This window comes from Seriola lalandi, unplaced genomic scaffold (genome assembly GCF_002814215.2).
Source record: "Seriola lalandi dorsalis isolate HSWRI2012SDOR001 ecotype SW California unplaced genomic scaffold, Sedor1 jcf7180002054630, whole genome shotgun sequence".
Lineage (NCBI taxonomy): Eukaryota > Metazoa > Chordata > Actinopteri > Carangiformes > Carangidae > Seriola > Seriola lalandi.
Window position 1 is genome coordinate 1,549,174 of NW_019525183.1, and position 12,028 is coordinate 1,561,201.

Genomic DNA, 12,028 nt, shown 5'->3' on the forward strand with positions numbered 1-12,028 from the left:
GGGGGTATAGTTTATTTAATGAACTCTGGGGACGGGCAGTGTCAGAGAAATGATGATTAATTCTCCGGCGCTGATACAGGTCTAAACGATACAATTTGGGAATATTAGTGGGAACATTAGATGATGAGGCAGTATTTCTGGTGGTGGTATGGTAGACTCGGGGCCCGGGAGACTGTTTTTTTCTTCCTTTCTCTTTTCCTTCACTAGTTATTATAGATTAATCCATAATCCTCAGCACCTAAAGCATTTTTGTCAGTGAAGCTCAGGGATAGAGGCGGTAGAATTTTTTTTTTTTTTTTTTTGAATATATCTCTGCTCGTGCTCATTTCCCCTCAGCATGATGTCACTTTGTCACGTCTCCTACTGAAAATACTCTATTGCCAGCTCCTCTCAGATATACTGTTTCATAAGGTATTTTGCCAGAGCCGAGGTGGGACTTATCAGTTTATGTAACCGGAAATTTTCTAATTTTCACCATTTCATTTTTTTTTTTAACCTTATGCTCTGTAAAATGAGATGTTCAGTGCTCATAATATGACAAAAATGGTGATAATGTGCTCACATGAGTGTTTTTAATGAATGAAGAAAAGTAGAAATGACATGTTCTGCAAAAGTGTCAAATAATACAATTTTAATGTATTTAAAGGAATGTATTTGTATTCCAAACTCCATTGAGAAAAGTGTCATTTTTGTCTGCAGAGCATTTTAGGCCTCAAGAACACTTAACTCTGAACTAAGTGGAAGTGGTGTCTTACAAAACAATGTGATACATTACATGTTTTTTGCTGTCCACTGGAAACTACGTATCTCCAATTTTTTTTTACTGTTCCTTTATTGTCTGAAAAATATCATTAACTTTTTTAAAAAATCATAAAAAAAAAACTAAAAAAAAACTATTGGATTTTCTGCAAAATGCTACAAACTGATGAAAAGCTGATGTTGTGGAGATACATGGTATTTACAGGACCACAACAATACATTTTCTTCGCAATGTCTTGGACTCTTGACAGAAATGATCTGACTGCAAAACACGAGAAATCTCAGCCATCTACTGTATTTTCATGACTGTTTACTGTTTTCAATCTGCACACATCGGTCTGTTCCCGTGCATGACCTGCTGTCTTGCTTTCATGTAATCAACTCTGCAATAAAACCACATCAACAGAAGCTTTGCTCTCTGTCTATTTTGTCCTCAGTTACGTCTTTAAATTAAAAACAACGTCCTCTACTTTCATTGTGTGAGGCGATTAAAGTGGTCGTGAAGTGCCTCACTCAGTCACCAACTGTCCATTTGTCCAGTCAGAAGAGGGTGCGCTTCTTTCTTTCTTTATCTCTGTATCTGTGTGTGTGTTGTGAATGACCCTTGTGGCGGGACAAACGTCCCTTTGAGGGCGCGCGGACAGATGGACGGACGGGGCGACTCAGCGACAGACACAGAGGACTGAGGCTCCAGTGTAGCTGTCGCCACGTGGCCTGAATCCCCTTTCATATCCAAGACTTGTCCATTTCCTGCCCCCCCCACCCACACACACACACACACACACACACACAAACACATCAAACCATGATGCAGCACACAGTGATGCCTAGATGGATGGATTTAAGGAAAGGATTGGCGTTTTGAGGCGTCACAGGGGACAAGATTGGGCCATTTTGCAATGATAACCGCTTTCAAACAGCTCCTGGCCTTATTTATATATAAATAGTTTTGGTTTGGTTTATTTTGCAAATAAATGCCAAAAGCTGACAAGAGCACAGAGACAGAGAGGCAGAAATACAAACTGTGCGGTTGAGAAAAAGAAACCCCACGGAGCTGATAAAAATATCTCACCCCAAAAGAGAAAAGAGGGAAACAAAACAAGTTCACCAGCAGAGACACAGGTGAGTTTGTCACAGAAACACAATAGTGCCAAAAACTGATACAGAGTGGCAGTGTAGACTTGTTTTTTTGCATAGAAAATAGACTAGGAGCCACTAATAATTATTCAAAATCCACCTTTCATTTGAATTGGACATTTCAAATCCTCTTTTTACAACAAAAAAAAAAAATAACACAATCTTATTGGACATAATTCTTCCTTCCTTAAACCCTGCATAGAAACTGCAAATGTCCTTGTTGTAACCAATTGATCAATAATATTTTATTAGTGTCTGTAAATGCATCACAAAACCTAACTGCGACACTGTTCTATACTGACACGGCTGAACCTTCCTCTTCCACTCCAGTTCGATGTGTCAACAAGAGATGTCAATTTGATTGGTCAGTACTGAGGGCAGACGACTATTGATTGGATGGTCATTAGGAGAGCGCGGCCCAGAGGGAGTATCAGGGCTGACACCGTTAACACCGAGCTCCGCCGTGTCGACCGCTCTTTAACGAACGGCCATCAACCGACCGGGGGCCTGGCAATTGACCCACCAGCTCCCTGCAATCCCTTACTGCCAGGCTGAAGTGTGAGTAAAGGGCTGTGGTGTGTGGTGGTATCGATCCCTGGATGAGACACTGGGGTCGCCGGGGGAAACCGTATTGGAGACAAGTTTACAATCGGACTGAGAGTGATTTTTAGCTCTGAGAGTAGAGCCTGGTCTCTGGGAGTTTTGTCCAGTGCACATATCGTCTTAAAAGCGAACAGATAACGCAAGAGAATGAGGAATACGCTGAACTGGGCTTCTCTTGAACCCTTGTTGTTAAATGTGTCCTCAAGTGTATATTTCTCTTTTTCACTTTCTTCCACGCTTCAGAGTGTTTTACTGTAGTTACCTAACCTTAACATATAACATCTAACCATGGTTAAATTGCTATAAGCGTTATCTTCCCTAACCTTAACTTTACTGTAGTTGCAATTATTACCCATTATTACTGGTGTAATACAAGGTTTTGCAGAATCCTGCAATACTTGTCTTTAATTTTTCACTAATTAGTCTGGACGTGACTTTATACACATTTCCGAAAACGTCCATTCCACTGCAATTAGCAGACAGTGTTTGACTTTTCATATTCAACAGAAACTACCATTTTTCATTAAACTAAAAATACATGTACATATATATATATATATATATATATATATATAGAGAGAGAGAGAGAGAGAGAGAGAGACTTTTTTTTATCTTTCTTGAGCAACAATTTTGTCACATCAGTTGTCAAAGTGCTGAGGCTTCCTGAGGATGAACAGGTGTTTATGTGATGATCTCTAATTTAATGTTTCCTGTATTGATTGTGAAATCAGGACCTAAATATATTCATGTTGGTTCACTAATTTTCCAAAGCTGTCTCAGCACATTATTTCTGTCTCTCATGACGTCATATTTAGCTTTGATTGACACCTGTGCTGTTGCCTCTGATGAGTAAACTCACGCTCTGCTTAGCATGCAGCGCTAGCTAAATGCTTCAAATGTGAGTTAACGTATTACACGGCATGTACCTCAGGTATCTGACCATTTGGCAGATCGGACATCTTCATAGCGAGAGTTGGCAGAGGTACAAGACAACAAAAGCGGATTGGTTCAGCACTGCCGTGCCTTCTGGGGTGCCTGAACATAAATCTGTGTGTGTGGGAGAAAGAAAGAGAGAGAGTGAGTGCGTGTGTGTGTCGAGGGGGGAAAAAGATGCAAGCCTGTGTGCGAAAAAACAGGCTCCCAGTATATGACAGCTTTAGCCCGTTTTGGCTCAGTTATGCTCTAAAATATCATTACAGTAGCTTTACTTATCAGATTAGTTTGAGAAAGGGATTAACATAATTGAGAAATATTAGGATATTGAGTCTACGAACAAGTTTATTCTACTTTGGTCTGCAGGATGTTTTTAAAAAGTACTAGTATTTCAATCTGGTCTGATCTTAAGACACACGATGCACTAATAGCTCTTAAAAAGCAGCTTGTTTTTTAATGAAATCTGGTGAGTTTGGTAAGAGACGGCGATCACAAAGTGAACTGTCAGAGCTGAGGAAATCTTTCATGACACTCGAGAAGTGAGGGACGAAAATAGCAAATAACCACACGATGAAGACGGCCTGGTGTGTGACTGAATGTGTGTGCGTGTTTGTGCAGCAAGTGTGTCAGTTTGTGAGGGGGAGAGAGTGGCGGGCTGTGATCAGAAAGTGAATGAGCCATTTCACTGGCTGCAGTTCTCCTCTCTCTTTCTCTGCGTGTGTCTCTCTCTCTCTCTCTCTCACTCACTCTCTCTCTCTCTCTCTCTCTCTCTCACTCACTCTCTCCCTCTCTTGGAGGGGAAGCCCGAGCTGTGGACAGCAGTGGAAATGAGCTCGGCCGTGCAGTAAGTGTGGCGACCTCGTGGCTAACCCCTCGCTGTTTCCACCGCTCTCCCCACTAAATGATACCTACTGTATCCTGCCCAAGAGGAGGAGGAGGAGGAGGAGGAGGAGGAGGAGGAGAAGGAGGAGGAGGAAGAGGAGGAGGAGGAAGAGGAGGAGGAGGAGGAGCAGGATGGGGCCTAAACTCCCGCTGCCCCACTCCTTTTGTTCTCTCATCAGCCAATCTGGAGGAGGAACTGAGGACAGATATGCACTAATTATGGACATTTTGACTGTTCACTTCTGACAGTGTTGGTTTCGGCCAGCGGTGCTGAACCTGTAGGCGTAATATCCATATATATTGTGGATGTATTTGCAACTTCAAGAATTAAAGGTCCATTAAAGTCCCTGAAAACTGGTTTTCTCAGCTTCTTTTTCATAAGTAATAGGATTCTATATAAACACAGTTTCTGTTTTTGTTATTTTACATGGCAGATATCTGTTTTTTTCTTCTCCACAGTGGTCTGATGCAGCAGATTATGTTTTTGAGTGTTAAACTCTGAATGGATAAAACCAACAGATATTTCTTAACTTTTTTGCTTATTTGGTCATGAATATCACTGTTACTCATTTATTCAATTAAACATTTACGAACTTCATAAAAAACACAGCAGCAAAGGCCTTTTCTTCATGTTTGAAAATGTGTCTGTTGAGGAGTCTAATAACGTAACGCTTGTAATAGTTAGACAGGTTTTGGTACCTCAGTCTCTTAACAAGAAGAATTTCTCAGGGAAGACTGATGCATTGGTATTTGATTGACATGACATGATTATAACAACTAACTTCTATCATACATATCCCTGTCAACTTCTCAGGAATCCGATATATGAATAAATCAAAGGTTTGTTTTAGCTTGACTACCACGTCCATGGATGTGTCTTAAGGCACGATGGAGGACATTTCTTTTTGGACTGACGACCATGTTTCTTTCAAAACCGTCAACTTTCATCTAGGGCGCAGTGTGAACGGGCCAAGTAAGGAGCAGCGGAAAGGGTTGGAAAGGCGGGAAAAATGTGAAAGAGATCAATAGATAAAGAGAGTGGTAAGAAGAGGTGGCTAGATAAAGAGCGAGAGTAGAGAGAGGATGGTACACACCTGTAGAAAGAGTGAGGTGAGTGCAGAGTGGGTAGAGAGAGGAAGAAAGAGAGAGAAGCAAACACCCAGCTCTGCTCTGAGCTAACCCCTCCTCACAGGGGAGCCAGCTGGGCAGATTGCATGTGAAACAGAGGCTTTGATGGTTGCAGGTAGCAGCTTTTTTGCCCCCCCCCCCCTAGCCCTCCCCATCCCTAGCCCTCCCCCTCCTCCCAGTTCCTCTCTGTGGAGCAACAGCGCTAAACCAGAGCGGCCCTTCAGCAGGCACAGGTGGTATTGCTCACTCCAATTTAGCTCAAACCCCCGACTTGAAATAGCACGGCTGTCATTGGCAATCTGCGGCGCGAGATGGACCGCTGACTCCAGCAGAGGGGAGAAAACGTCGAGGTAGGACGGGAAGGGAGTGAGTCAAGAGGAGTGGAGGGAACAGAGAGGGGAAGGAGGAACTAACACCCCCCCCCCCACCACCACCACCACCCCCCACACACTGAGCTCTTCCCATCCAGCAGCAGCACATGTTCACTCCAAGCTCGGTGCAGGGAGAGGTCAGAATAGCCAGCAGTTTATTTATCACAGGATGGGACTGCCTGCCATATGGGGGGCCCAATCTGTTAGCGTCCGTCCTGCTGTCCCCTGGAGGGGGAAAGGTGCTGCTGACACATGGGACAGCTGAGTGGAACGAACTCTCAAACCAGAATGTACTGAATATGATATTTGGTGCTAATAAACCCGGTAGAGACCTTTCAGGTGATGAAACACCCTCTGGCGGCCATGTTGGAGGTTTGTGAACAGCTACATCAATTGCAGCTTTCACTGCCATATAGGAGATACAGTAATGGTTGTTTTGCCAACGTTTTGCTATAACATCCCTCATATGTTTGATTGACCTTCATAAACTAGCCAGACCTAGTATCTGGACGTAAGATGCAGCCAGTTTGGGGGCTTATGCTGCAAAAGAAGGGATGGGCGACACATGCACTTTAGTCGCAGGGTGCAGCTGCTGAACATCTCTATGGCAAAGGAGTTTGATTTCAGTTCTAATGGAAGTACCTGTAAAGTTATTTACCCACTAACTTTACAGGTATTATATAATTTTCCCTCAGGGAAAGGTCAGAAGCCTCTCAGAAGAAGAATTTTTCGGACCAGTTTTTATTCTTCAAAACCAAGTTCACAGCAGCTGCTTCAAGGTAGTTTTCCACTTTGGGCCCCCAGAAAGAATCGGCGCGACTGAAGATACAAGTGTGTACCTGCAGATTCTACAAAAATTAGATCACCGAGAAAGGTGTGTGTGCGCTGCTAGCTTTGCTTCAAAAAAGGTGTGATTGCAAGGTCCTGAAAATAAACCTCAAACGGTTCGAACCCAGAGGAGAGGTGAGAGGAACGGATTTTAGTTCAGAGAGGAATGAAAAGCAGATCGAATTTTACATGAAGGCATAGAAAGCTCTTCCTCTCTCATCCTCTTCATCTGTCTCACTCTTTTTTCTTTGTCTCTCTCTCTCTCTCTCTTTCTCACACACACACACACACACTCACAGAAACACACCCACAGCACAAACACCTACACACCCATCTGTGGTATAATTGTCTTAAGTGCAGACGCTCTCTTCAGAGGTGAATTAACTGGTAATGCCTGCATCTGAGGATCCCTGGGTGCCTGATATCCAGTGAGTAGACACAGAGAGCACCCAGCAGTGTCGCACAGCTCACAAACAGCAAGGGATTTACACACATACACACACACACAAATGCGCAAAGCAACAAAAACAGGAAGCACACGATTAGAATGAGCTCTGAGAGACTGAAAGCGTTTCTTCTTCGACAGTGTGCGTTTAAAGTCTTGTTGTTTTCGCCCGCAGCTACAGCCAGCTCGGATGATGTTGAGTTCCTTACAGAGGCTGAACTAGGCTGCTTTAGCAGCATGTTAATGCAGACTACAAATATCTGCAAAAGGAAAAAAAAAACATGCAAGCTCACTCTCACCATGTAAGGTTTAATGCCAGCTTTGGTTAAATCAGCTAATTCTGTTGTTCTGCTCTCAAACCAAGTAGTGTCGCTTTATTTTACACTCATTATTTTAATTTGATGATATATATTTAAACTTGTGAGTTACCAGAGTAGCATGCTGTTTCCCACTGCAGTGTTTTCAAGGCTTTGATAACACCTTGAGCATGTTGTTATTCTGTACCTACCCATTTTTAGCTGCGCGTTGCCCAATTACAGCCGAACCGAGGTTTGAAAACAAGTCACATGACTTCACAAAAGAAGCCTGTTATTGGGCAGGGAGAAAGAAAATCCCAGCAGGAGTATCAAGCGGCACAGTTCAGGCGAAGTCCGCCACAGGTTGAAAATATTCAACCCGATCTGTAAACTCAAAACCAACATGTGGTTCATCCAAACGGATCTAAATTTTGCCTTGCAGCGAAAGTTGGGCCTGATTTACTGAATTAGCCTGGTTTTGTTTTGCATTGGGAACCCCATGGCATTGAGGGAGTGGCTCCATTCAAAAAAAATGAGAGGGCTGCAAAATATCATGCAGCTAAAACAGTGTGTTGTTTGGGCTTTGCCCTCCAAAACAACAAATACGAGCATTTTCTGATGGGGCAGCGCTACTGTCAGGAAAACACTGTCAGTGCCTTCCAAAAATGCATTGACTGTTTCCTCATCTGCCACAGGTTTAAGGTTCAGATTTTATCACACTTATGCAGCTAAAAACTACTGGGTTAAGGACAGGACAGGAGCGTGGTCATGGTTTAAAGAAAATAACGTCTCTGGTGTCAGAGTCGGACAACTAGCTGTTCGCCCTGACCTCCGCCCTAAGAGGCTTTGCCACACTATAACAACATCTCACTATTGCTTCTTAGAAAGGACAGTCACAAGAGAGCATGGGTTGTCTGGAGTGTTTGACCAAACGACCGATGCTGTCGTTGGTCTGGTGAGAACAGATCCTCCTCAGTCATGATGGAGACACTGCAGTGAGCTGGGGTCTAGTGCCTGAAATGAAACACCAGTTAAACTGCAGTGATTTACTCACATACAATACCTGCACTGGAATCACATTAGTGTTGATTCTGGACACACACACCCCCCAACCCACCCACCCAGCCACTCGGACTTGACTTCAAAGGTGCTCCCTCTTACTGGCTCCTCAGCTAAAACACATTTCAGCAGGCGTACCTACACAACACAACACACACACACACACGCACGCAAAAAAGACACTGCGTTGGGAGACCAAACTGAGTTTAGTGACACTTACATCGTCCCTATCTGCCGAGAGCCTCCATCAGGTCAATACTCTTTCATCTGAGGGAAAAGATGGCAGACTGTGCCTTTAATTAAAGAAGTGGCTGGCCACTGAGTGTCCATCAGAGGCGTCAGAAGAGAGAGAGGGGGAGCGAGAGCAGGGACTTTCATCCTCTGGCTTCAAACGCTCTGCTGAAAATGGAGTTTTAGCCGCTCCGGTGCTAACGTAGCGGACGGCCCTCAGTGCATGACGACTCACACCCCGCGTGGCGTCAGCGGGGAGCCTGCTCTAAAGCACCACACACACACACACACACAAAGAGACAACGATGGGAACTCACACACCAGTACGTATGCACGGAAATCGGTGTGAGAAACACACATTGTAGACATGCGCGCGCACACGCACACACACACACCACACACGCACGCACACACACACACACGCACACACACATCAGGGAGGAGGAACTAAGTAGTCAGTGTGGAAGCTCCAGGAGGATAATAACAGCTTCTGAGAGAATCCAACAGCAAAAGAGCAGAATGTTTCTCTCTGAACGCTGGACTCTTTTATACAACAGCTCTTCATAGACCTATAAACTAAAGCAACAAAATGTGCGCGTGTGCAAGTGAGACAGGATATAGTTAACTTTCGAGAGCTCTGAGTCATCTTTCCACATTGATGGCACAACGATTCGTACCCGTCTCTTAAAAGGATGATATTATAATGCATTTGTGTGTGGGCGTGTATGTGTGTGTGTGTGTGTGTGTGTGTGTGTGTCTGGGTGCTTACCTTGAAACAGATATCCCGAGAACACCTACGTAAACTCTCTTCTGTGCTAAGGTGACAAATGAAATAGTGGTGGAGCAAGAGAGTTGAAGATAAATGGCACAACCCCGGCGTGGAGCAATTAAACCTCTCTCTATGCCCACATTATTCACTTCCCCCTCCTCCCTGCTCCTCCCTGCTCCTCTCTCCAGGGGGTCCCAGCCTCACTTTGTTTGTTTTAATTATTTTTCCGTATGCAAATGTGCCATTGCTTCATAATTGCTGCATGAGCTCCTCGTCTCTGATTTGGAGAATTGAGGAGGGGGTAGACATGGGTATAAAGTTTAGGGAGGGGGGAGGAGGTGGGGGGGAGAAAGAAAGAGCATTGTTTATCGATTCAAGGGGAGCCATCTTTGGAGAAGTCATCAGCTAGTACCAGCGAGGTAATCAATCGTTCATGTACATTACGCCACCTCCCCCTTCCCCCATGTACGAGCAGCGTGAGAAGTGTTAATGCTACCTCGCAACATCAATCACACACTGTGAGACGGGCGGGGAGGTGGTAGGAAGCAGAGACGAGTGCAAGAGGAAGGAGGGAAGGGGAGGCGGACGAACACAGGAAAGAGGAAGAGTGAAATATGTCAAAGGAGTGCAAAGGAGAAGGGAGGTGGCAGGTTGAAAGAAAAGACGGAGACACTGATATTTACTTTTTGAAAACTAAAGACACGGCTACTGACTTCACAAATCATCACTTCCACCTCCTCACTGCTGAAGAGAGAGAAGTGGAAAGAGTTCAGAGTTATACTCCGAAGCAATAAGATGATAAAGACTGTATTTTAGCTGAGGTTAAATGTTTTTTTTGTTTTTTTTACAGTGACAAGATCTTTTATATCAGCTCTGACCTTCTCAGTGACTGTATATTGTGGGAATCTACAGCGAGACCCCATAATCACCTCGTATTAACATGTCATCTGGACCAGAGCTGGATATTTTGTCCCACAGAAAGCAAAGGACAACTATGTAGTAGCTAAGTGCTCCCCTCGACCTGGGACATGTCAGCCCTGTTATCAGGTCCATCAGCGTGCGATATCTAGGCCCGGAGATCAAATCACAGTTTGGGTCGGATTGAACTAATGAGAAGGTTTCGCAAAACCAAGTACAAATGCATAAATGTGCAAAACCTAGACTGGGCTTTCATAGCCGACAAATTACACAGAGAGCAGAATCTGTGTCGCTGAATCTGAGCGATCCTTCCCTTCTTGTAAAAGATACAACTCTGAAAATTTAATGTAACCACATCAACTTTGCATTTATATTGTGGGCGAAAAACACAATTTGTAGCATAAACTGCTCCTTGGTTTCAGAGCACAGCCATGTAATTTACCTCCTCTTTATTCTTATTGAATGCAGGTTTTTGTCACTGTATTGTTTCTTTGTATTGTCTGTAGTTTATAGAACTCATATGTTTTAACATCTTCTATTGTTTTATTGTGTTTTTATTGTTTGTTGGCTGCCTTACCCCAAAAGGAATTTCCTCTTCGGGGGAAAATAAAGATTTGAACTGAAGAAGAAGAAGAAGCTTCCTTTTTTCTATTTTAATGTTTTTCCTGTAGAAAAAGGACACCGGACAATTCGTCAAACTTTTAGACTTAAAAATATAAATAAAATAGTTCATGGTACCTTGAGTGAAGCCAAAACAAGCCACATGAATCGTGGGAAATGTGTGTTCAAATAAACAAAGACTAGCACCAAGAATACAACCAGTGCTTGACAGAGGCCACTAATCATCTTGACTGTGGCTTCATCTGTTTAAGATAATTATCCCAAGGTGTAACAGTTAATTAGACAATGATATATTGATGTTAGAAAGTGCGACACAAAGTACCTTTAATAAAAAAACAAAACAGTGCAGCGAGACAACGGAAAAAGACAAAGACGCTCCCGTATTGAATAGGCCACAAACTAACCTAACTAACTTAAAAATACAACAATGTCCCAATTTTGAATGAGGAAGGGAAGGACAGGGAAAAGGGGGAAATGGGAGGTAAAGTGACAGAAGGTGCAGCAAGTAAGAAAAACAAATCAAAAAATGAATGTATAAAACTCTAACCTCCTTTTTGCATAAATAAATCAGTCAATTTTTGTTATCCCAAAGTAGCTGAATGGATGTTTTGGGGCAGGTGTGCGTATTGGGACTGGGAGACTGATGCTGCAGAGCATTAATGAGGTATCCTATGAGAAAACAGAAGAGGACAGAGACAGATATTGAGAGGGAGACGTGAAGATTTGGAGGGAAAGACGGGGAGGGAGAGGAAGAGAGTACAGTGAGTTGGCTGTGTGCTCAAAGACAAGAGAACAAACCCCTCAAAGTCATTCAGCTAATCCATCTTGACAACACTGAAGCCTCATCATATCGACCCCTCCCTCAGCTGTACACACAAACACACACACACACACACACACACACACACACACACACACATTTCACTCCTTTCCTGACAGGCCCTCTCCCTCCCCAGCCCTCCGCCACCACCACCACCACCACCATCACCACCAGCAGCTCCTCTCCGACTGCTGAAAGGAGAGAGGGATGAAACAAGCAAGAGTGGAG